Source organism: Lepisma saccharinum, chromosome 1 (assembly GCF_977018435.1).
Source record: "Lepisma saccharinum chromosome 1, izLepSacc3.1, whole genome shotgun sequence".
NCBI classification, from domain to species: domain Eukaryota; kingdom Metazoa; phylum Arthropoda; class Insecta; order Zygentoma; family Lepismatidae; genus Lepisma; species Lepisma saccharinum.
Window position 1 is genome coordinate 114,835,531 of NC_139229.1, and position 27,604 is coordinate 114,863,134.

General features: G+C 39.5%; 1 protein-coding gene across 4 annotated transcripts in view; it reads right to left on the reverse strand.

Moving 5' to 3' along the window:
* The window catches only part of rhea (Talin_middle and talin-RS domain-containing protein rhea), a 155,975-nt gene that overhangs the window by 90,243 nt on the left and 38,128 nt on the right, over positions 1 to 27,604 (reverse strand). For all 4 annotated transcript variants that reach the window (XM_083136732.1, XM_083136723.1, XM_083136740.1 and 1 more), the window contains exon 2: positions 22,910 to 22,992. The gene's annotated coding sequence lies outside the window, so the exon portion shown is untranslated. The remainder of the gene's footprint in view (positions 1 to 22,909; positions 22,993 to 27,604) is intronic.

Sequence of the window (27,604 nt, forward strand, 5' to 3'; positions counted from 1 at the left end):
GAGCATGGGGTATTTATTCTTTTAGTGTCCCTTCATCAATTTCACCATATCATGTTGAAATTAGCCAAAAGTGGCAGAAAAGCGACGGTAACTAACAAAAATCAAATCAATGAACACCTTGTCTCTGTCTTTTTTGCGTAGCTAAAAAAAATGAAGGTTCTATACGATTTTCGAAAATTATATTTTGGCTGCGATGTTCACGTTCCTTCAGCTGATTACGATTCAGCAACTTTACGTTTTCTAGTCAAAAAAAAGTTTCTGAAACTGACTTGCTGCGAGAATATATCACTCGGCTTAGCGGCGAGGGTGACTTATCCGTCACAACACCTTTAAGATGCCTCGGAAACTCAATCTCATTAATTCGAAAATGACAGTCCATTACGTCAGTGCGCTACTCGAGCTGTCGTCAAGCGTTATGTCCTTCTGGAAACCGGTGCTCGATTAAATACCTACGCCACTCCCCCCGCCCTTTTCCCTGTGTTTGCCCGCGGGTATATGGTTTCTTTATTGATGGCGACCTGCGGCTTTCCTCTTCACCAAGCTAAGTGCAGTCTGTCCTGACTAACTCGCTTACTCGCCCATCGTCTGCGGAGGAAAACAGATGCGTCTGTGAGCTCCCACGACTGCTCTCAGACAGATCGAAGATGCGCACGGCGCTCCAACCCCTTCTGCCAACACCTCGTGCCACTGAAAGCTTCCCGCTATCTTCAAAACCTTACAAATTGAATCGTTTTATTTTCAGAGATGGTTTACTTTGCACCCAATTCCATTACTGCAGCACAATTTTATTGTTTTCCCAAGCCTAAACTCAAAACCTACGATGTTCACAAACTTTTTTCCCCCCTAAAATGTAATAAAATGATCTTGTGCTCGTTCAGCGTCTCCACGACGGTGTAGTGGCTAACGCAGTCGCTCTGCAATCAAGTAGCACCTGGTTCAATTCCAGGTGGAGGTACATTGCACAGTGATTCGGATCCCAATCTGAAGTGTAGGTCCAGTCCTAATTTCCCCATCTGTTCATATAGTGTACTTAAAACAAACAAGGCATACTTTATTCAAGTTAACATTTGATTGCTTGATTTGGCTTATTTTACTTCGCTTTTCTGCCATTTTTGGCTAATCGCGATGATGATATGATGAAATTGATAAAGGGAAAATCCCCAAAAAAAACATCCACGCGCAGTCCTAGATTCGAATCCGGAACCCCTGTGCTAACCACTCCGCCACGGAGGTCGGCTATTAAACCTTTATAAAAAGCGATTAATGAATTTTAGTTGTTCAGATCCCGGAACTAACTCCAGGTCCAATCTCGATTGCCATACATGAGCACGAGATGTCTTCAAAATAAACATTTCGTCTATGTGTAATGGCAATAAAATGCATTTGAAGGTAGTTAATTGGATAGGAGGTGGTAATATGGGTAATATAAATCCAACTTCATGTGCATAATGCATATTTTTATAACATTGTGCAGGAGATGGTAACAAGATTGTAAAATGTCTAACAAAAGGATAAGCTCACATCTTCCAATAATTTAATCGCTGCAGAAGTTATATGAAATTTTGAATGAGCCTTGGCCCACCGGTTAAAAATATGAATGTTCCTCAAGAACGTGTTTCCTTTCAAGGAAAGCTCTTCGGCGGTAGGTTGATGGAATGACCAGGAATACGAATTTTCTATCATGGTACGCTATTTCGTTCAACACAGCAGCATGAACGTCCTGAGTCAGGCATTAATTACCTGGCAATCTGGGATGGCCACTGGAGTGCTTTTACCTAAACTCATTCCAGAGAAATTCAAGTATGATGTCTGTGTAAAGTGTAACCACAGAGCATTACTTTACGTTGTCGTTTTAATGACATCCATACACCAGAAAATAGTCACATCAAGCAAATTACATAATGGCACGAAGAATAGATCAATGAAAACTTCATATATAATGTATTTTATATCTATACAATTTAATGATAAATTAAAAATAACACAACACTACTTGTAATCAAGGGCTTCGGGTTCGATACCCTGTGGAGGTACAAGTGGTTCGGGTCCCACCTTAAATTGTAGGTCCAGTCCCGATTAGCCTTACTATGCATAAAATGAACTTTAAAAAAACTCAAACAAAACAAAAATAACACTACCTGCAGCTGAATAAACGAACAATACACTGTGGTCATAAAAGAGCCTCCCCGATCGAGTAATGGTAACATCGTCGCCTTGTAATCAAGATGTCCCGAGTTCGATACCCGGTGGAGGTACAGGGGACAGTGGTTCGGATTCCACCGGATCACTCTTTCTGTGCATAAAGTGGTCTCAAAACAATTTTTAAAAAAGCAAGTCAATATAATTCTCTTAATATTTAATGCTCTTTTATGAATAAAGTTGCTTAGAAAACTATATCTCATATTTATTGAAATAATATATGTATATCAGAATTTTTAAGATGTAGTTCTCAATAGTTAAATAGGTAAATGTGTTACGAATTGAAAGGTAGTGGGTTCAAGTCTCAGACGTTCGTTTGTGCATGTTCTCTTATCTAATTTATAATTTCGTTATCCAACCTCATCGTCGCGATTAACCAAGGTCGTGTGTTCCCTCTATACGATTCAGGTACCTCAGGAACTAATAATGTTAATAAAACCTGAAGTTACAGTGAGTAACCTTAAACGATTAAAATCAAGTTCACGGACGGAGCCTTTTCAAAACAAAAATGATGTAAAAAAGGTTTGGACTCGGGTGAACTCCGAAGAACTAATCTATTTTACATTTTTCTTATGTTATTTTTCTGTTTCTTTTTGGCTATTTGTGACGTTTGTGATGAAAATGTGATTACATGAAATTGACGATGAGACACTCACAAGGAATACTCACTCCCAGACCAGAACTCGAACCGAGAACCTTCGGTAGCAAGACCGTTGCGCAGAGCCAACAAGGTAGCAGAACTAACTGCTTAAAAAATCCCGCTCAAACTATGAGGGATAATCTCTCTCTAATTGGTCACTCTGATAGAAAAAAACTAATCCTCTCGGTTATAAATACGTTGCTAATTAGTGCAGAACACGTTGGTTACCTCTAGGCGACTACACTTATTTCCAGATGAAAATAAGAGTTTCTTGCTTAATCTGCTATGTACCTCTTTTGGTGCTTACCAAAATCCTAGAGTTCAAAGGACTCTATTCTGGCTTGCAGAACAAAAATTACTTCTACAGCATCGCTACAAATACATGTCTCTATCTTCTCGCACATAACATGGTACTTTGCCCACAGTAATTTTGTCCTCAGTGGGTTTGCTCGGATTTTAGTTTCAATTACACAAAGTTGCTCGACAAGATTCAGCAAGTCCAGCAGAAGAGGATTCACAGTCTAAGATGACCGACACTGTACTATTACAAACTGTAATGCAAGAGAGAACTTGCCAGGTAAAATAGTTATTTTTGGTGGTGTTACAGTGATAAATGAAACTATCTTGCGATAATCTTTCGCATTTCAAACATTGGTTGAACTCTTATCAGCAACGGGAAAAGGTACTTGAAGTGGAACTGTACAGATGTCTCGTCCCTTTGTATCTTCAAGCTTTACCGAAGAAAAAGTACTGAAAACCGGCCTCCGTGGCGGAGTGATTAGCACAACGCGCTACTACGCCAGGAGTGCTGGGTTCAAATCCAGGCTCAGGACATGGGTGTTCTTTGTGAGTGTCGCCTCATCAATTTTATCGCTCAACTTCACCTCCGCGATTGGGGAAAGTGAAAGAAAAGGAACGCTAATGAACAAAAATCAAATAAAAATTCTAAAGACAACAAAATCTTAACCAAAGGCAACTATTTCAGCCTCGAATAAGCCAGATAATTGGCTCCAATTCTGAAAATGACGGATTGGTCCACAACTGAATCTACATGGGATATCTTATGTAGGATCACCCCTAAGTTATTATATACATTATGAACTTCCATCGTCTCTCCATGTATTCTCAATGCAGAGACAGAAAACAGGAAAAAAGTGGCGTAGCATTTATCACAGGTGCCAGAAACGTGAAATACTCAAGATCCGTAGCAGACCACGACAGCCACTTTCAACGCTGAAAACTTAATACTTGTGCACATGTATAGCAAAAAACATGTACATATTATCATAACTCACAATTCGTTTTAAGTTTCTCAGTATTGTTTCCATAACTGGTCTCATGGCTTACTCGTCTCGAATTGTACGGAACTAATGGTTGAGATGTTCCCTTACTACCTCAAATCGAATGACAGTCCACGACTTTTAGATGTAAATAACAAGCCTACACGCAATTTCTTTGTTCACAAAATTTCCATTTCAACATCGAAAATGTTTCATAGGGGGCTTTTCATGACTGAATACTAGTCCTAGCCTTCCCGTATTTTGGGCGACTGGCAATTGCTTTTCTGACTTTAAGACGACGAACAAAAAAAATAATAGTGAAGCAATAATACCACATATATCTATTTCCAATAGTGCTGAGATGCATAATTTCCCTTCATGGCCTCTCATCCAGCACAGGCTCGGCCTATCCGTAGCGTGGCTACTCGGTCACGTTCCTCCAAGGCTTCATCCCACTTAGACCCTTCGAACACAATGTGGCACTGTAATTATCAGGTTTCTGTTTATCCCTTAGTCTATGTGACCCACCGAATTCGAGTGTAAAGCTGGTTGCCTCTAACGCACACAACCAGGAGGGTTTGATGCGAGGAGAAATCCTAGAAGCTCCGTGTTGCCTTTGAAATAACATTCTGTCAGAAGAAATACATGTAGAGGAGGACCAAACATTAACTGTTACTTTTCGATGGTCGGGGATCGTAATCTGATACAACATTACTACCCGACAGCAGCAACTAAAAGATGTGGGAGTGCGGCACAGTAGACCATCAATACCTTTTCAAATCTAACTACATTTTCTTCGCATGACATTAAAAAATGCATAATCCTATCTCAGTTTCTTGTCTCTACTTATCATGTGAAGTTCTTGGTAAAGTTTTTGGAACTTCAGATTTCAGAATGTTTATTTGAAGTGTTTAGATTCAGAAGTTTTGAATATGTATTTTACGTTGCAGAAAATTACACTATACACTTGTATAACGATATAGTGGTATTGAAGTTATCAGAGTCCTAAAGGTGGGGGCAGAAATAGCTTTGGAGAAATCAGACTTAAACCATTATTCTATCATTTTCATGTCTTTCGGGAATATCTAGTAGTTTCCAACTATTTCGTCCTACAATATCAATTAAATAATCCAATACATCATATTTCAACATAAAAATGAAGTATTAACCACGACTTTATGAATTACCAATCAGTACAAAATGGAACCAAGTTTAATGGAGAACCTAATATGATGAGAAGACGCTAAAACGCAAAACTGACATATTGGGCCGCTGTTCCAGGTATTAAAAAGAATAATATTCATTAAACATGAACTTTTCTATCAACAGGAGAGCGATCTAGAAACACAAGGTAAAGTATAATTGAGCACATGAACATCCTAAGAATCGCTTGAAATATCGTATCACCTTACTCACCAAGTAGGCTGGCCACAAGGATAGTCTTTTAGCAGCCACAGAGTCGGAATAAAAATAGGAAAAGAGCAGGCCACAGCACCCGCGGGTGTTCCTCTTGGCCATGTCTAACGATAGGTGAAAGTGATGACAGAGTCTCAGATTCACAGGAGAATGTGTGTTACTAGAGTGCGTATGCTAGACCTGCGCCCTGCACAAGCCCATTCATCCTATCAGCCCCCGCATACCACCGCCTCCCGTGGGGTATGAGGAAAACAAAAGTAGAATGGTCACAAAAAAAAAAAAAAAAAAAAAAGGACATCGGTTCTCCAAAATAATCTCTTCCTGAAAGCATCAGCTTAGGTACTAAACTGGCAACCGCATATCTTGAAGATACCAGTGGAACAATTGAACCAGTGCCATTTGAGGTTTCTGTAAGTCATAATTTTCCGAAAACAGGTAAGGCTCACGAAAATGCAGCACAGGAGCTTTCACATAAAAAGAAAAAAAACAATGAACCTGGTCTTCCCTAAAATGCAAAGAATGTGGAATTAAACGTCCACCTTGAAATATCCTGAGTCGACACACCAAGAGAAGCAATGTTGATTTTACACGCCTTCTTCAATCTCAACATGTAAAGAATTCTTCAAACCTAAAACACCGAAATTACTTGGACAGATGGGACAGTTTAATAAGTAGAATAATTCGGATGAACAAGCTATGAAGTGTATTATCGACTTTTGGTCTCTCCCATAGAAAAAGAGTCAAGTAACAAAAAAAAGGGCCTGAATATATGCATTGCACACAATATCAAGCAGCTGAAACATTAGATGTGCTACTTAACGGAGATTGCATTCCTATCACCTAGGAGGAATTTCCAGAACCGCCATTACTGCAATTTCTGAAACGTCCATAAATAAACGTTCTAAGCTCCTATAAGCTTGCAGCATCAACTAAACTAGACTCGGGACAGTGTAAATTTCTGTAAATTGTTTACAACGTATGCTATATTCTTACCATAGCAGCAATAGAGAACATAACAATTATTCAAACACCGCATTCGCTCATTTAAGGTCTAGCTACGTACAGTAGGAACTATCAAAATACAGATGATGTGAAGGAAAACTATTTACAAAACGAAGTAAGGAAAGTATAACGCACATACATTTATGAAATTTAAAATAAAAAAAACGTTAATATCAAGATTATAACACACAAACCCTTCAGAATTGTAACACACAAATCGTGAGGTTAAACTGAAAGGGCAAACAGTACATCAAGTTCAACTGCAGGAAAGAAGATGAGATGTACAGGTAGTCAAACAAATGCATGCTACTTAAGCAGGATGGACTTCGTTCGCTTTTCAAGTATACTACATCCCTATGATACCTAGGATAGATGATCATGCAAAACTAATAATGATAAAAGTCCTACGATAATGTTTTAAGTGTCAAACCATAGAAGCCAGAAGAAACTGGGAATGAAACAACAAAGTACAAGAATGAATCGTAGTATTACTAAAAAAAGAAAGTAACTGGAGATTGATGCTGGATGCGTCAAGTATTGGGATCACGACCAGTGATAGAGAACAAACAATAAAAAAAGACCCACACAAATAAATAATGGGTGGGGGGTAGAAGATGGGAAAGTGAGAGGTGTAAGATTCCTTAAGTATGAACTTACTGGCCGGATGGTGCGGTGAGATGAGAACCATGGCTTTGGTCCTCTCCGATGGTCTCCTGGTTCTTGGTCCAGATATGTTCAAGTTCCAGAGTCAGAAGACAAGAGGAATGGACACAGAGGGCGTCTTACCCCCTACTGTCGAACTCCGGCGCCCCTGGACATCGACCAATCACAAACCTCCACCACCACGCCCCGCGTCGGCGCCGACTATCTGGCGCCTCTCGCGACGCCAATTCGTTGTCGGACTTTGCGGCGCCAAAGAGACGTCGTTTTCTTTGCAACTTCACGACAGTGTTTCCACGTTCGGTAATTTTCCACCTTATGTAGCAATTCTGATAAAAATCTTATCAAGAAGAAATATTTTTTGTGATAAAGTGGCAAAAACTTCATATTTCTTTTGTAAATTTTGTTCCAACTCGATATTTCTGTTCCCTTTACGATATGTTTTTCCCTAAAGAGATCATTCTTCATAGTGGATGAAAAAATCAGATTCACAAGAAATAATGTGCGAGATAGCGAGGGCAGGGATATGTAGGGAGGGCCCTTTTCTTATCCATACCAGCTCTGTATTTATACAGAACAGTATCCCTTTCTTCATAATACTTCCGTCAGTAATCCATAAAAAAAAATTTAAAGATTACCATAAGCTTGGTGCAATACCATTTATAAAGGGCACATATAATTTGTCATATTTAATGTAAAGACTCTAAAACTGACTAATTAAATACGTTCGCAAGCCTGGAAAGACAGTGTGTCTCCTGTCTTACGTAAGAATTACAAAATTTATGTTAAATAATTTCACGATTTCCAATAGGAAATTGCATTTTCGTTTGATTGATTGATTTGCTTTTTTGTACTTCGCTAATCACAAACACACACGGGCACGACAAAACATAGGTCCCACAGAGGATTATACTGGCTGAGAATCCAGACGCCAGAGCCTCGTTAGTCTGCAACGATGTAGTCTAGGGTGCATTTTAATTTGAGATGGCTACCGAATTGAGAATATGACCAGACCTTTATAGTCCTGTCGAGACTTTGGTAGCAAGAAGCGTGGTATCTGAAAATTTCTGAACTTGTACGATTTATTCAGACAAACCAGCGAGGGGGCTTGTTGGCTATTTCTAGACAGTTCACTACGTGTTGTTGTTAATCCATTAGTGGGTGTCCATTCCCCCAAAATGGAACATAAATTACTTTGGGTGTACAGTAGCTTACGCAAAAATTAATAAACTTCAGTTGAAATTGAAAGATTAGCGAAAGAACCGACTTTCATATTTTCAAATAAAAAATGTACAAATATGAACCAAGCCACTAGCTCCTCCTTTCTAAGGACAGAATAGAATATAATTTGTCATCCTCTAGGAACCTCCCGACCCGTAAGGAACCAAAAATAGTTTCGTCTCAAGTGCACGCGCACCTGTGCAACGAAAACCTTTCTGTCCCCTTAACAGTGGCAAAGCTTCCTTACTAAGACAAAATTGTTCTGGAGTAAGAAAATTCGCAACGTGCATTTTGCAACTTGTTTTCTGGTTTTTTGCTAGTTTCCCCCCCCCTCCCGCTCTTCTATCTCGCCCCTTAGGCAACGGCCTCCTCGTCCCACCCTCTCCCTAAAACTAAATCGCAGGAGGCTTAATGCTTAGGCCCTTCATGGGTGAATGAGGTTTAGCATGACATATATTAGGTAACAGTGGAAACGTTGCAACCCCCCCCCCAAAAAAAAAACTTGCTCCCCTGTGCTTTGCACCACGTCATGAATGCGTATAGGGGTGTGTAGAGTTAGGGCTCCACACTTTCTTGATCACGGCCGAGGTGGGGGGGGGGGGTGATCAGGACCACGTCCTGGCCGCCTTTACCCCACAGTTTCCTTCAGGTATCCACTTTATACGACGCTGGGTGGGCGCCGGAATGGCTTGAACAGGTGGAAAAATTCCCGGTTCTCCCTCGCCGGGGTCTCTCGCATGGTAGTCAGACGCCATAAGGACTGAGCTACCTCGGAAATGTTGCCTTTTATTATAATTATAATAGAGTATTTGGCATCTCTAATCCTTACAAAACTGGTTTGCATACGCACTAAAGGTACGAAATGGGAGTATAAAGAGTTTCCAACTTTTAACGCACATATCTGTATAATTCTGTTTATTAAAACTCACTCAGATATGCACTACGTAGAATACTGGAACTCGAAGGACAATCAGGACCCGATTTTTGCTTGCAAAACGTCGAATTTCGGATGTAAAATCCACACGAACTACGCCGTGACTTAGTATTCCTAAGTATGAGAACCATGTCCTACGTACACACAAAAGAGCAAGCGCTCATGTTTTTTCTCTCCAAGATGCCATGCACATACTACAGGCTCTTCCACTAAGGTAAGGGGCCTCCAAGATGGCGCGGGTGCCTTGTAATCAAGGGGTCCCTTGTTCGATACCCGGTGGAAGCACAAGTGGTTCGGATCCCACTTTAAACTGTAGGTCCAGTGGACAAATCAATCAATCAATTCACTAAGGTAAGTGCATTTGCGTTAATAGAGTCAGTGCATTATTTTAGAATGTTTTCACACATTTGATGTTTACCGTTTAATCCGGGGCAAAAGGAGGGACGTATTATCTCATAACCGCATCCTGCGAACATTACAGCTCTCCATATGCCTTTGAAAATTCCTCCAGATATAATTCAAGGGAATTTAATTTATTTCAAAAACTGAGCTATACGGTATTTACTTATTCTCCACATTGTATATATATATTCTAAAGATTACTTGAGGCTTCATTGTACGAAAGCTCAAACATGAGCCTGTTTCCAATTCTCAGTACCCTCTACAATGTACATACACTGTACTATGCAATGCAACTGTGTACCTTCTATTAATTTGTATTACATGAAACACAGTATTATTCTATGCGCATAATAATGTTTCAAAATAGGATTTTCAGCTCAGGATATGGGCTAAATTTAAGTACACTGACTTGTGTGCGCTCTACTTATTTCGAAGCTTTCTTCCGGGAAAAATCAAGAAAATATTACTCGGTTCCGATCGTTTCCGGAATGGTGGTTGTGGGAGGAGGTATTTTAAAAAGAAACAGGAAATTATTAGTTTCCTAAACGATAACGACAAGTAAAATGTTTTCTTCATTTTTCTAGAATGTTGTCTAAAAACCACAACTGGAAAAGATGTCACGAAGACTTGGTCTTTGCCTCCGAGGGATAGATGCGTGCGTGCGTGCGTGTGTGAGTGAGTGAGTGAGTGAGTGAGAGAGTGATGGTGAGAGTGATGGTGAGAGTGAGAGAGAGAGAGAGAGCCCTTAAAGTTTTCCGAACAGAATGGAGAGTGAATTCTTAATTTTGCCGGAAGTCTCCTTTCCCAAGATTTCGCAAACTTAGGCTGAAAGTTTTCCTTTGGGGAAACGTTTGTAGTCTTTATCAATCTCTAAATAAATAATGTATATGCAGTCTAAATGTAGAGGCTTTAACTTCAAACGCTGGGAAAGGATATATCTGATCTCATCTATTTCTTAATTTGCCATACACTTCCAAGAGGTAATGAAGCGAGGTGAAGTAAGGTGCCAAAACTACAACGATAAATACAAATTTGAGAACGTTAAACCGGCACCGGGAGTGCATCGGTTACACAATCAAAAGTGTGTGTTCTAATTTGAGGGCACGACATTTAAATGTTAATTCTTAATCAGTGGCTAAGCTCACTTTGTGCACAAACAGAGTAATCGGAACTGATTTTACAGTTTAAATCAGTATCCGAACCGCTGAACTGTGTGCTCTTGCACGGAATTCAACCTGGAATCCCTTGAATACAAGCCTATAGCGTGTATAACTGCGCTATTGGAGAGGCCTTCGAACATTTTCATCCTTGTAGTAAAGCTACAGTGATTGAAAAGCGCTGTATATTAAGAAACTAATAATTACGAACTTGCGACTTCAGTAGGAACGAGTATCCCCCCGATGTGACAACTGCCGAACACCATAGTCTACCGCGACAATAGCTTGAGTGTGACTGCAACATTTGTCCCACGGGACGCTGCTGAGTCACCAAGACCACGAACACGACGTCAGAAGCCAGTGGAAAGGGGGAAGAGGCGCTGGGTCTCTCTTCCTTCAACCACCACGGAATCCTCTTTTATCTAGAGCACATCCATCGAGCAGTTAACCATTCCTACCATCCTCTGGATCACTCCACCCCGCCCCCTCCCTGGGAGGGTTCTCAAGATAGACAGACATTCCAATAACACAGACGAGATATTCCTACTGACAACATCCTCTCTCAATCCATTCCGCAGTGTAACAGCAATTCCTCCCCTACTCCACTGTCGCAGCGAAGGGAGTGCGACAGCCATCGGTCGTTCAAACATTGTTGGTTGATGGAATTGCCTCTCATGCACCAACAATGTATCAATATTTCCCTTTCATTGTCACAGTTGGTTCTTCCACGCTTTTCCTTCCATAACTTCCCTTCTACGAATTCTGGAGGACACTTCGACATTTAACAGGGTTAATCACAAACTCTACACGACACCAAAGGGAAATAAATAAACCAAACACCGAGCTGAAAAATACTAATGCCAGGAGAAGCAGACCTCCATTTAAAACTGTGGACAACATTTATTCTTAGGATTATGTATTCTCAAAACTGTCTTAGGAGGATCAAAACGACATCATAAACGAAAACAATGTTCATTCAGAACTAAACAATAATTACTTTCGACAAAATTTCTTCCAAATTCCTGTATGTATCAAGCTTAAGTAGATGTGCGTAGCATCAGACCACAGAAAACTGTACACCTTTCCCACGGAACGAACAGTTTGTTTATTAGAGCTATAGTTTGTTTTGGGCTTGTTGGACTACGTTCCATTAGGAGAACTCGTGTTCTGCTGAGGACAATGGAGGTTTATCATTTTACCTAACTGTTCTATCTTAATTATGAGAAAGCCACACATAGGCTAATTGTTAGCCCTTCCAAACCTTCTGCGAACATGAGCTAGTGTCACGAGCATTTAATGCCGGCTGATTTAGCATTTAACAAGGATTTAACAATGCTGATTTAGCATTAAATGCCGGCTCGTGACACTAGGAATGTGTAAGAGAGGGGCCCGAACAGATAATGACCTCATGGCAACTGAAATCATTAATTTGATTGTAGAAAAGAAGATTTTTCTTCGTGTTATGGGACTATTACGATTTTTTTCCATCTGCTTCTTCACATGAGAGTTCTTCATAGGGAAGCAGGACGTGTAATAGGGCTGAACCAACGTGGGGAAATCCATGTCAACTTCCAGACAGATATTCAGACTACAAAGTTAGGGAAGTTGATGGACGAACACCAGCAGGGTTCGATAAACTTTCCCATGGGAAACTCCGATTGGAGAAGCAGAAGAAAAATTGTCAAGTTTAATAGCCCCAATACCAACTAAAAATAATTTCGGTTATTAATATTCCAGCAGAATAATCGATGGAAAAATTAAGTTGGCTCGAAACGTGAAGTGTAAAATGCAGAGTTCGGGACTTCATGCTCCATATTCCATCACTTAATGACTTTATCCAAAGATTACATGGTTCCACAAGAGAGAGAGATAATTTCCAAAATGAGACTTTTTATGGCAAGGTTCAGGAATAAACTTCACGACTAGAATTTCTTCTCAGATGTCGAGAGATTTTTATTATGGTGGCTAGTAGTGATAAAATAGAGCAATGCCTATGTATTCAATGTATTAATTGTTCGAATGGAATTATGTATTCATAATAAAGGGAAAAGCTGTGTCATATTCGATCATCGGATGTTTCCAGTATAAGAGGATATATATAAGTTGCTGTGAAATATAACTACATCTTAATCCATGTTATATGGATCACCTGAACCCTTCGACCAGCAAAATTCCTTGCGACGCCCACATCTGGAAACAATCTAAATTCTGTCGATTCAACTGTCTGTGGTGAAAGCTATGAAATTCGGCAAGCCCAGGTAAGTAGCGTCCAACTTGATGGAAAGTCGATTGAAGCATTCTAATAACTTGTATGACATGCGTTAGCAGAAAACCAAATTTTATCCCAATTTCCCCTTTGAAGTATGCAGCCAGAAAATCCATTGCGATAGCCCGGTGGCCTATACCTCAGGGTTTTCCAGGATACCTAAACTGGTTTCTATGCCTTGCTTAGGGTTTTCCTCCTCGTGTGTGCTGAGTTCATCGATTGATTTGGTTTATTTTACTTCGCTTTTCTACCACTTTTGGCTAATCGCGAAGATAAGGATGAGTGATGATATGGTGAAATTGATGAAGGAACACTCACAAAGAACACCCATGCTCAGGTCGGGATTCCCTGGCGTCGTAGTGCGCTCTTCTAACCACTACGCCATGGAGAACGCCCATGGTTTGATTAGTGGCTTGAACGTTTGTGTGTCTGAATGGTTTTAATTAACACCAGGCGAACATTTTCACAGGCTCATTCGTTCCGCTGCTACCAAAAGAATCAAATTGTTTCCACCGTTATGGCCAATGGTGAAGTTTCGTCTAGTAACCAAGGGGTTCCGGGTTCGATACCCGTTGGAGGCATAATGCACAGTGGTTTGGATCCCACTTTACCCTGTAGGTCCAGTCTCAATTGGCCTATCTGTGCATAAGTGGACTTAAAAAACCAACTCAAACAATCAGTCAATGGTGACAGTGATGTTCGTTGAACCGTGCAACCGTGGAAACAGCGGGCTGTCACTGTGAGTCAGTGAGTGCGGTGTTGCCACGTTCCGCGTAATCTCTGCTCCGTTGAATAACAATCTGTATAAAATCGGTTTCACAATGTAAATGAACAATAATAATGGATTTTAAAAAGAGATGCAAAGAGCTTCAAAACAAGACCAATATTGTATTTGTAGGTCTGCCCAATACTAAGAAAAGTCGTTTCACAAAATTGACAAGAACGGTTTTTTATCAAATTTTAAAAATCTGAAAATTAAGAATTGTGGTAAGAACCTTCTGCTTGCACCGTATTAAAATTTCATCACGATCGGTCCACTAGTTTTTTCTTATTATTATTTATAGAATTTAAAAGACAGCTATCGATCGTTTGCAAAAAAGAAACAGTGCTTTTGTGTTCTCACGACGATATACAAGGTCGGCCATAAAGAAACCGAACTGTCAAAAAAAGAACCAAACCAAATAAAAAGGTACCGGAAACACTGCAAAGAGCTATATCTAAACTTCCCGTCAGTGCATGTTTCAACCTGTTACAGGCAGTCGGTATCGGGGAAATCGTGCGTCACATGCAGGTCGTGTGTAGGCGGCGTACAAAATACGCGCACCAAAATGGAACAACGTTACAGCGTAAAGTTTTGTTACAAATTGGGTAAAACGTTACAGATGATACGGGCAGTGTATGGTGATGCAGCATTATCAAGAACTCAGGTGTATGACTGGTACAATCGTTTCACAGGTGGACGTGTAAGTGTCGAGGATGAACCAAGATCAGGACGACCTTCAAAGTCAAGAAATGAAACCAAAGGTGCAGCTGATCACATTTTTTTATTCCCAAGGACTGATCCACCATGAATTTGTCCCTGAAAAACAAACAATCAATCAGTGGTATTACAAGGAAGTGCTTGGTCGACTCAGAAACAGGATGGAGCGGGTTAGGAAGGACGTGTGTGATTCAGGCCAATGGTTTCTGTTACACGATAATACTCGGCCTCATACCGCATTGTCTGTAAAATAATACCTTGCTAAGCATTCAGTGACAGTGATCAATCACCCTCCATATTCTCCGGACTTATCGCCTGCTGATTTTTTCTTTTTCCCAAGCTTAGGGTGGCTATGAAAGGGCGAAGATTTGACGACGTCGTGACATTAAATTACATGTTACGTGTATTTTGCGAACACTTACTGTCAATGACTATCAAAAGTGTTTCCAAGACCTGTACAAACGCTGGTCAGAAAAAGTCATTTGAAGATAATTACTTTTTTCTTTCCTAAAACAAACGTTCGGTTTTTTATGGGCGAACCTTGTAAAATAGAAGGCAAATTCGAAAAAAAAATGGTTACCATAGAATAACGCAGAATTGAATAAGCTATATTTTGACGTAGCTCGTTTTTATATAAGTCTACAGGTTAATTTTTAATTGGAGTCCAAACTCAAGTATCCATAATTTTTAATCCGATAGTAGGCTGTCCTTTGCCTTATTAGCGTTTCCATATCAATTCTTGAACGTTTCACTGTGTGCAACAGTGAACGAACATGGCTGAAAAGAATTCGGATACAAGCATATACACTCAAGTGAGTGTACAAAAACCTAAAAATCGAATCAGTGGCTGACTATGTTCCCGAGTCCCGGCCTAGTCATCAGTGGATCCTTGTGAGCGTTGTTCATTCATCAATCATCCAATGGCCGCGCTGAACACCGAACTAAAGTGAGAGAAATACAATGCAAATACAAAGCCTGCGATTTACACTCTGCAATTCCAGTTGCCACAGCTTCATTAACCTGCACGGAATGTTACCTTACACAAGATGCACTGTGGAAAGTGAGATGCGACAATGAGGATCTTCCAAAAAATAAACTTGAGTGCCTTCCTGTGGAAAGTCTTCATTGATCAACATAACGCTACGATGCATGACCAAAATATGTACGCACATTTTAGCATGCATCGCCAATAAAGTAACTACAGAAGGGTTAAAATCAAGTCGACCTCAACTTTGGTAAGTGGATAAGTATTAACGACTTAAGGGAAAACTTCCTTTTTCTCCCGAACTGCATAAAAACATGAGTCTATGTGCTCCGTAATGTACCATGACTTCAGCTGATTGCGTTCCGAAAAACATTCATCTCAGCCTCTTGCCATGACACAAACGTCCCCATTATTCCGCCGCTCCTCGAGGAAACGCGGAGCAGGATTGATGAGTTCGGACGTTACTATAGGCGGAAAAGGTTGCAGTTTCTCCATCCCTTAAAGGGAATGGAGCATCGGGATCGTAAGCCGTTCGCAAAAGTAGTCGACAAACATTTGGAAAACCAGGGCAGTTATCTATATTTTTAATGTAACGTGGTTCGAATGGTTATCTTTCGCTTGTAATTTATTTCTGCATTACTACCATTACGGATAAAGGGTTAGGAAACCACTTTCAATGAACGTTTCAAGCAGTTATCATTTGATTCACCCTTCATTAGGTTTGAAAAGCACCCACAATAGGGAACTTGTCAGTCTGTGTCTATCAAAACTGTAAAACTGAGAAAAGTAAAAGAAATACAAGACTACTAACAATATCGAGCTTATTCTAACGTATTTGACAAAATTTGAGATTTTCTACCTATCAATATAAATTTATCTGCTAATAAATTCTAACACACACGCGCACACAGATGTCTGTCTGTGTGCATGTATGTGAAAGAGAGAGAGTAGGGGGGTTGTAATTATGATGAAAAACACTGGCTCTAAAAAATAACGTATGAGGGAACACTGCTCGTTTTATTTTGGAGAATCTTCATGTCTTCGACATAATGGGTCATTCCATGTCAAATCAACCACATATGAATTATTTTTGGAAGTCATGGTCTCAGATTATGTTGACTTCTTTTTATTTCAGAGTACCCATGCAACTCAAACTGCAACTCGAAAAATATATATCTAGAAGTACGCAAAACCTTCTACCTACGATCACACTGTATCGTTGTGCTACTGAATAAAATTTAAAATAAATATTGTAACAGTTAGGTCACATGTTTACGGGGATGTCGGTCACTAATAGTTTAACTCGTCGCCGCTTACCTGACAACGGAAAGTTGAGACGGCTTACGGCCACTGGAAATTTGGGCACAAAACATTAACAGCATATGCTCGTAAGATTTTTTCAGAAGCACTTTCGCCCAACGAAAAGCAACTTAGTCATAAATACACGCAATGCAATATTGCCGTTAATTCTTAGAATTGCCACTTCCAGGAATAGTTGCACTACAATTTTACATATAATTTCACAACCATAGCCGGATGCTTTACTCTGTCCAACAGCAATAACATTCATAGTACAAAATAAATAATTCATTCTTAGTTTTGGACTTTTAACCACTGTGTTAATTTTTAAAAAATACCAACGTTTCGGAGGCTGATTCCGCCTCCGTCTTCAGGGTAGTGGTGTAATCTACTAAATCACATTGCAATCCCTGGACACATGATGTGTTTGGGGATGGTGTCTATTGAAAATAAATTGTTTCCATGTAGGCTTATTCTCGAAGGCCAAGGCTCCACCTCGTCTGTCGGTCACAAGGACCTCTTGTACATGAAGTTGCCAGGGAGAGTTATGAGTGACCTAGGCTCCACTGCGTCTGGTGGTCACGTCAAGACTGTTTTTCTATGTAGGCTGCTGTGGCCCAGGCTCCACTTTGTCAAAGGATTGGTACTGTTGGAAATCAACCCCAAAATTGTAATACTCGTCTGACTGTAATGTCAGTCAGCATACAAACGAGGATCAGTGTAGCACACGCACTGGGAGAACTGTATGTCCACAACCATTCAGGGTCTGACAGTTGCACGTAAGCGGCGCTGAAGGAGTATTACAATTTTGGGGTTGATTCCCAACAGTATCAATCCTTTGACAAGGTGGAGCCTCGGCCACCGCAAATTAATCCTCCCTGGCAGCCTATATAGAAAAACAGTCTTGACGTGACTACCAGACGAAGTGGAGCCTTGGCCTTCGAGAATAATCCTACAAGGCAACAATATATTCTCAATATTATACCATCCCCAAACACATCATCATGTGTCCAGGGATTGCAATGTGATTTAGTAGATTACACACTACCTGAAGACGGAGGCAGAATCAGCCTCCGAAACGTTGGTAATTTTTAAAAAATTAACACAGTGGTTAAAAGTCCAACACTAAGAATGAATGAATCACCACTGATCAGCTACAAAGAAGAAAATAATTCATATTTCTCAGTAGCGTGATGATATTTTTATACGTTAACTTCTCATCGTGTGCTAATTAGATTATCACACGACTCTTATTTTCATATCTTACACTTCAACATCGAAATTTTCTACCTAAAACATCGAAGTGCTAAATCCTGCATGGAAGTTAGTTTTAATTGAGCGCTTCGGTTAATAAATTTACACTTCAAAATCTTGTAAAAGAAAAGAAAAATCGGTCAATCGTCCCGTTTGTAAAAGTAATTTATATTTTTAGTATCTTAAAGAATAACATAGCATAAAATAGTTATAAATTACAATACACTTATCTAAAAACAAAAGTAAAACTGTAAAAGCAATGCACGTAACTCGAGAAGGAACTATTTTAAACTAATTTCTGTACGTTCGATGCAGACTTACTTCACGTCTCTAAAAGACTCACCTTATGATTTTCACTTTATATTTCCGTCATTATCTTCACTGTAGATGTCAATTTTTCCATTTTTCGTGGTATGTTTTGCAAAGTCGCTAAAAAGAGTCTGCATATTTCCGAGTTTCAAAAAAAATCCGAAATCGGATCTGATAAGAACCTGTCATCATTCTCAGGAACAGAAAAATTGGGTATCCGGATCTGGTTATTTCTCCTTACGACTTGGAAGTCGAATGATCGGTCACATAACACCATTGTACTTAGGGATACGTAAGTAAGCAACATATATTTTCATGTTGTTTTACGTCACTTTTCTACCCGTCGTAATTGCGAAGTTGAGATTGTGACTGGAGGACACAGATAGGGGAACGAATGTAAGAAACATTAGAATCTACGAACAGACTTTGCAACATGACGTGTTAATCATTCCTATACCACATAGAGCATACTGACAGTTCAGCGGACACTGGCGAAAGCGCACCCCCTTGAATAAAAAAAATTAAAAAATAAAATAAAAATCACTATTCCAACTATGATTTTTTTTAAAAAAACTGGGCCTAATAAAGTAAACATATGAAGGGACACTACTTGATCCATTTCGACGGAATCTTCATACGTAACTACTTAAGGGTCGTTCCATGTCACATAAACCAAATATGAATTTTATTTGGACCTCATGGTCTCAGATTTTGTTATTATTTGAGAGTACCCATGCAGTCAACCCAAACAGCAAACTTGGCCACAAAGTATCAGTACCGTGCTCTACATACTTTCACTTCCTCTCTTACATATCCACTGATGAGAGGCTGGGTGAACCCCAAAGCAACTTCATGCAGTAATACTGTCAGAAAATTGAACCCGAGTCTCCAATGTGGCAGTCAGGCTGAACCAATGCGGCTCTGATTAAACAACTTTTTATTTCGGAAAAAAAAATCAGCTACGTAATTGCACATCATACGAACAGAAAAATTAAGATAACAACATAAGTTTGAGTTTGTTTCTTAAGTCCACTTTATGCACATAAATGCTAACCGGGGCTGGGCCTATAGATTCAAGTGGGATTCGAACCAACTATGTGCTCCACCGGATATCGAACCCGGGACACCTTAATTCATGAACAATATAAGAAAGAAAATTTATTAAAGTAGTTGCCCATGTTGGGAGGTGATGAAGGTGTTTTAACACGTTTTTAGCTCTTTGAGAAGAGTTGACCTTTTCCACTGTGGCTGGGGAAGTGTATTATTGTGTCCTCACCTTTTTAATGTGTCGTGTATGTCCTGTGGATGTCCCTTTACCATTTGTAATTTTAACCATTCCGAAGGGGCTCTTTTTTAACTCCTAGATAAGGATTTTAGATAAGGAGATAGATTGAAATATGCAAAATGGCGATATATTTCAATTTTCCTTTATTAAAGGGCGAGGTTCAACCTGCGGCTGTTCTACCACCTAACCCCAATGGATACATACTAAATAGATTCTACATACTAAATGTTTGTACAATAATTTAAAAATAAAAAAAAGAAGAAAGAAAGAAACAAAGACACACCCAAAAAATTTAACTCGTTCATTCATCTCGATGTTAATTAACGGGTTTACTTATCAGTATTAAGCTTGTCCTGGCGTTCTGAAGAAAATAGTTGTAAAATTGACAAAACCCATGCTGTTAGAGGCCTAAGGGAATCTGAAGTCTCTCATACATTGTGTAAACGTTTTAAAATCCCTCGGTGCAGGAAAGGGGAGAACGGAAGGGTTGGCTGAGCATCCTCCTCCATCAGCATCCCTGCGACCGATATTGGAAGCCCATTTACCACGTTAGGTTTGCAGAAGACCGAGAGGGAGAGAAGAATTTCAAGAGCAAGTGACTCACTCGAGGGGGAAATGACGTCAGAAGAGAGAGCAAACTGATGAACTTCCCCAAGGTCCAGAGTGTTCGGAACAACCATGGACCAACGACCCAGAATTCAATTCGAAATAAGAGCCATGCTCAATTGCAGACTCAGGTTGTGATTGTTGTACGTAAGGTGCATGGTGGGCAAGAGCAAATTGCGTTCAAATAAAACTAAGATCCAATATCACGGCAGAACGACAGTGCTTCACTAGATTAAATGAAATTGTACTAGATTAATTCTCCACATGATCATAATGTCGATTTTAAGATTGAGATAGCAGTATTTGTAACTCCCCAAAAGACTGGTCTTTGGAAGAACTGTATCAACAAACTACAATCAATTTTTCTTTAAAAAATGGCAGGTCTTCACTCGACGAAATCGTAACTATATACTAGGGGGCACACCAGCACAGGCTCCTTGTGCCCGTCATGTAACATCGGGATAAACCCTTTAAATTAAAACAAAATGATAGACAGAGCCCTAACAAGATAAAAGTCTTAATAATTTTCTCAATACATTTATGAAACTAATACGACAACATTTATGAAACTAATACTGTCGTAAGTCACTATCAACTAAACCTACACTATCCCTGAGGATAAAATCTCCATACTACTGGCCGTGGGTCCAGCACTAGACTAGAGACTCCTTGGGCTGCAAGAAGCAGTTACCGAGGTGCAATATGAGGAAGTGAGGATGACTCATGGGTGACACCCCTACAGCATATAGTTACGTAATTGTAGTTATATCATAGTTAGACATTCTTTACAAGAACAAGATTGTGTTTTGTCTCATATCACTACAGTGTCTAGTATCGTCCAAGTAGATAATGTTGAAAATCAAGTTTTCAGGCATAAATACGAAGTTTCGAGTTTCAAAAACATACTTTGGTATAAACACCAGCAAACCTTATTTTCATTCCTCAATTATCACTATTAAGGTATTACTATTGTTATTATTATTTGTTTGGTTCTTGCGAGTTGGGTGCCTCAAAATGAACCACGATTGTGAAAATGGGTGATGAAGCCCATGAGGAACGTATAGCCCTTTAATTAATTTGATTCGAACCCAACGCTCTTCATTTCCTTGCATTATAAAATGGATACCAGTTGCAATTAAATGAAGTTATTGATTGGAATACAGCAATATGATGAAATATGTTGGGTATGTGCTCATCGTAACAGATCGGTGCTGAGAGGGATGAAACCACTCGGACACCTAATTTATTTTATAATCAAATTAGAGTTGTTAATTAGCCTTTAAAATGCGATTAGAAACTTGGCTCGCCCATTAGGTTGCCACGTTTCCCGAAAGCACATTTTGGTATTTATACATGACTACGCATATTTGATGAAGGAATGTAAAATGTATGGATTGTCTTGTGGAATAATACAAAATGCACTTCTATTCAACGACTGGCCAATCAATAAGTGCAATCAATCAATTTTATTTCTGCGATATATCATTGCGTTATTGGCAATATTTTGAAACTTGGGTGGCTGACCATTGTGTTTTCATTGAAGAGGTAGCGGAACTCGCCGTGCAACAAAATTAGCGTTTCAACAGTGCATGGTTAAGATTTTAACAGATTTGCAGGTTTCCATGACCGCGTTACGCTACTCTTTCGTAGAACCCAAATTTCATCAGGATTGTCGGTGGCCACCGGTCTCATACACAGGCTGAAATCTCAGAGGAAAAGTTGTTAAGCTTCCACCAGGAGACTCGCCCAAAGTTTGCGCCTTAGACAGCACGGCCACGGTGTAGGGGGACTCGCTGCATACACGGTGTGAAAATTATCCTGCTCTGGAGCCAGCACTTTGGCCGTTTCAATGGGGCACAATACTTGGAACCCCCCACATATTCTTCTAAAGAGTGATCTCGTCACCGAAGGTCCCAGGATCGAATGGCAACCTGGGTACGAGAGTTATTCATACTTTCATCAATTTAATCTACTCGCCTAAGCGGTTAGCCAAGAAATGTTTGACAATGCAGTGCACTTTGTACTCACATGATTGATCGGGACTGGACCTACAACTTGAATCCGAACTATTGTGCCTTCACCGGGGACAACAAGTAAACAGTGCCGAGTGGTTAGCACATCGCGCTGCGACGCCATGGGTCCCGGGTTCGAATCCCGCTCGGGCTTGGTTGTTTGTGAATGTCCATTCATCAATTTCATCACTCATTCCATCTTCGCAAATTAGCGAAGAGGCACAAAACGCGAAGTAAAATAAACTAAATCAATCAACAAGTAAACAGTATTCAATGATAAGATATATTCTCAGGTCATCGACCAGTTCCACTACAAGATCATACACGCATACTTCAAAAATATGTATTCCACAGATGTATTTACTAATGTTGCTATATTCTACACGGAGACCACACGAGACCACACACCAGCCATTTCAAATGGAGAAGTTAAAACAACATAACACAAACTGAAACAAAAAAGCACGGGTTAGCGTATATTAAAATTAAAGCAATATCTTACCTTATAGCACTGGTACTTGCATGTGGTCGTTCGTCAGGGTATCCTCTTTCGTAGTCCGCGGTTTTTCCTTAGTATGTTTCCACCTGCAATTAAAATGAAAATAGTTAACCTCTCATTCGCAGACAACATATCAATTCTTAGTAAGAGTTCATATATCATTTTCAGAGGTACTCCAAGAGATAAAAACGCTTGGAGCATGAAGAAATGCCTGTTGTGTAGTAACGAGCAAAAGAGAACTGTAATTAGTGATATTTTTTTTTTCTAATCTTGTACTGTGAGTTTAGAACTTTCTGACATGCGAGCAAGTTTACTAGCAATGGCGCATACTTAGCCCATCAAACACAAGGTCAAATAACTCAGAAAATTAAAATTCTCCAGCTAGACACCCCTACTGGCACATGCTTGTCATTCTACGAACTATTTCATTCACGAATATGTTCGCAAGGAAAACTAAAAGTTTGATATTTCACCTATCATTTGTTGGTAATTAGTTCTGCGAGATGGCGTGGTACGAGATGAAAGCAGAATCAAGAAGCAAATATAACAAAGGGGGAAATACTCAAAATTAGTTTGCATAATTGGATCGCGAACTTAAGCCAATAAACTGCCCAGTCTTTGCGGATGTGACGATACAATGATGCAAGCATTTCCCGATTGCACTACACTAACGGAAAAAGCAGAGAAAAAAAAACATTAGTTTTCATTTTCCTCAACGATGTTCTGTTTCCGATAAGGATCTATATCGGGGAGGCACCCTTAATTGATGAAAAGTTTCAGATATTCTATTCTTGTATTCGAAAATCTCCACTCGCTAGCTTCTAATCCGATTCTATTATTACTAATTACTTCGCTACTACTGTTTCTAATTGTCACGTCCCCCTTTTTCTTCCTTTAATTCATTGACTTGCTTTATTTTAGTTCGCTTTTGTGCCACTTTTGGCTAATTGCGAAGATAGGGATGAGTGATGATATGATGTAATTAACGAATGGACACTCGCAAACATCCATGCCCAGGCCGAGATTCGAACCCGGGATCCCTGGTGTCGTAGCACGATGTGCTAACCACTCCGCCACGGGGGGCGGCTTTTTCTTCCTTACTTCGCTTTGCTCGAAAGTTATACTTTCCCGCGACTGGAATACAGTGTAGGATTGTACTTGTATCTTTCATTGTTGCCATGTCAACAACCCATCCCTGAAATATGCTCCACTTGACTTTATGTGTGCTGCAGTTAGTTACAATTCTTAACGTAAACACTAAAGAAAGGTGAACTTAGCAATTTGAATGAAGTTTTCTATCCTGACAGGTAGGCAATCCAAAAACACAACGAAGTGACACGATGTATAAACTTGTACTGTAAATGAATGCTGCTAAACAGAGCGTTTGCCGTTTCATTTCGAACTTGCTGTGGAATATGAGTATCAATGGAGGAAATGAATGCTCTTCAAGTTCTCCAATATCTTTTGTTGTCGATTTTATCCATAGCAACATCGATCCCTCCATATCATCACCATCATCTGATATTCTATTCGTAAGCAGGATCCTCCAGTCTCTTCTATTCATCTTTGTACCCCCATCAAGTCGTTGAAAATTGTTGTTCCCTTCTTTCTATTTTCCCCCTATTGTGTGTTTTCTGTATTCCTTCAGTCTCTCTAAAGACATGTTATATTCCGTTTCTTCTCAAATCACTTTTAAAATTTATATCTTTTAAATTCTTTCAATTTGTCCATTTCGCAGCCTATCGCTCCACTAAATTTGTTTTATTTTTGGTGCGCCAAATCCACATTCAAATTTAAATTCATCGTTATTAGAGGGCGAGGTTCAGCCTGTGGCTGCTCTCCCACCTAAATTAGTTGAATACATGTAATACATACCAAAAACCGCAGTAGAGAAAAACAGGAAAACAAAAACTTCAACTTACACACGTGAATAAACGAGATTGTGGCTAGTTTTACTGAGGTAAAATAATTCAATTTAAATATATAAAAAATTATATTTATACAAAAAAATAGCATATATAATCAACAAGTGGCTTCCCCTATCCCTTTTCCCCATTTACCACGCGTTACCGACCCCGTCACTTGCACCTCAATTTCTTGTGACAGGTAACCTGATTCCAACGGAGTGGTGTCTCAAATTCCAATTTCGCATTTCCTAACTGCCTTATGTATGAAATAATGAACAACATACTTTTGATTGTGAGTGTACATATTAAAAACAAAATATCTCGCAGAAATACCCCGAAATAGCTTGAGTATTTTTTCAGTTTCGGAGGAGGACAACCAGCATCTAATCCACACTAATATAATTCTACTAGAATATGTAGACTTCTGTTAACGAAAAGATGATAATACGCGTGGGTGTGTGGTAAGACGCGTCGCTAAGGTTAGCGTAACGAAATATCTCCATTACGAAAGCAAAAGCAAACGATCCGTAATCATACGTTAGCCATGTAAATATACTCACTCACTCATTAATCGCAAGATGGATGAGTCAACTATCAGCTCCATTTCCTTATCGAGCAGAGTTCGAAACTAAATGGTATCATTTAGGTGCAATTTAGTGCCTAATTTATAGCAGGACTGGTTCCCCGGGCAAGACCAGTGCGCCCTCAGACCCTATCATTAAGGCGCCGAAAAGATGCATCACTGTGCACTCCTTCCACAAACACAAACTAGTTTACAATATTATTTCCAACACATGTAATTTTCAGATACGGCTTTGATTACAATTAAATTTCGCTTTAAAAATATCAAGCTTTTATTAATCTCTAGAAGGTTGATCACTATTTTACACCATTTAAAACACGGTAATCCCACCTTAATCTGTGACAGGTCCAGTCTCGACTACTTTGAGTATCAAGTGGACATAAACTTTTGTCTCGCATCGAAGACCAGAGTGATAACCATTCGGGTGCGATGAAGCTCTGGTTTCCACATAAAAAGTTATTTTAAGTTAATTCAAATTTGTTCAGTCAACTAACTGTCCTTTCTCATGTCCATTAACCTTGCAGTGAAGAGGGGAAATGTGTGTTTCTCACTGAATGTTATGTAATATATACAGACTTTTAAGGAAAACAAATGTGTTTACAATCTATTTTGTTTGTTTTTGCTAAGACATTTTCGAGTCTTAAAAGCTAAGCTTACACGTTATTTTGATTAATTTCGGAATTCTGCACCCAGTACAAGAGGCTAAGAATAAGAATGGCTTTTTTAAAAATCATTTTAACGTCGAGTACAGCATGCTTTTTTGAAAACGCGGATTTTAGGCACAATAACGCAAAAAGTAAGAAATATAACATTTTTGCACAAAATAAAACGTGAAAAATTCAGGTCCCTATCAATCATTTTCACTGCCTTGGATCAGGGTTGATAGCTCTATCGAGGTATTCTATATCAGAGATAGTGAAATAAAATATGATTAAAATAACTCTTTGTCTACTGTAACAGAAATGAGAATGGCCAGCATAAGTCTTATGGTAGAAAACTTTGTGAAAATTCACTCGAACAGTTTAAGCGTGAACTTTTCTGTTACAACTATTATGCATCACAATATTGAAAGCAGGAAAACACTAGGCCTGACTGCCTATGTTGGCATTTTTACGTAGCACAATTAAGTGCAACTTGTTCCTTTGGTGTGATTTTGTGAGTCCGTTTCTTCCCCTTTCCTTTCAGGCATTGACAGTGGATAAAATACTACGATTTTAGAAAATATCTTGCATTTTTAGTACCTATGACTAAAATCCTTAAGTCACGTCACAGGATAGGAAGAAATCAATTCAGCTATGATACCGATTTAGCCAGAAGGAGCTGCAAAATTGGTGTTTCCTGAGTTCGAAATCTGATATTTATCTTCGTTTGTACTTCCACTCAGTTCATCCATTTGGCTCACGATAGGAGGCACACTGCACGGTGGTTCGGATGCCACTTTAAACTGTAGGTCAGTCCCTATTAGCCTTTCTGTGTATAAAGTGGACTTAAAACAACAAATCGATCGAAATTCATACCTTTCGCAGAAGTAGATACGTGCGGATTAAAACTTGTTAAACCGGAGCTACGGTTCATTTTCCGAAAAAGACAGAATTTGTTTTTTCTCTTAAACGTTCCGGTGGCCACGGTTGGAGTAGACATCCGAAATTTCCATCATCCAAGGAACAAAGACAGCCGTGATAATGTCACTCGGTCGATCAGCCACGACACGTGACATGAGCGATAGGCCTACATTTGTGCCTTGACGTCACAGCCGGAAGAAGCGTTTTCGACCCGAAGGGGGCCTTTAGAAAGAGAAAAGAAAAACACGATGCGCTCTAAAATTAGTTAAGTAGATTAGTCGTAGTTGGGTGAAAAAAGACATAGGCAAGTTCTCGAGACTAAGATAAATATAACCCACTGTGCGATCGCTTCGCTCTGTTTAGGTAGGCCTATTGAAAACTCTACCTTCGCGATTCGCGTAAACAAAAGGCTGTGTCGGTTAAGTTATTCAAAAATAAGTTGTGTTACACCTGGCTGCGCCAGCCAAGTAGTATTCCTCTCCTTTTAGAGAGACCGCTAGGGTATTCTAAATTCTGAAAAATTGCATCTAGAGCAGAGGTTCCCAAACTTTTAAGCTTTCGTCCCACAAAACATAATTAATGCTTTTCACGTACCACCAAGTAATGTTACGGGATTTTCAATTCTAACATTTAAAATTGCACGATT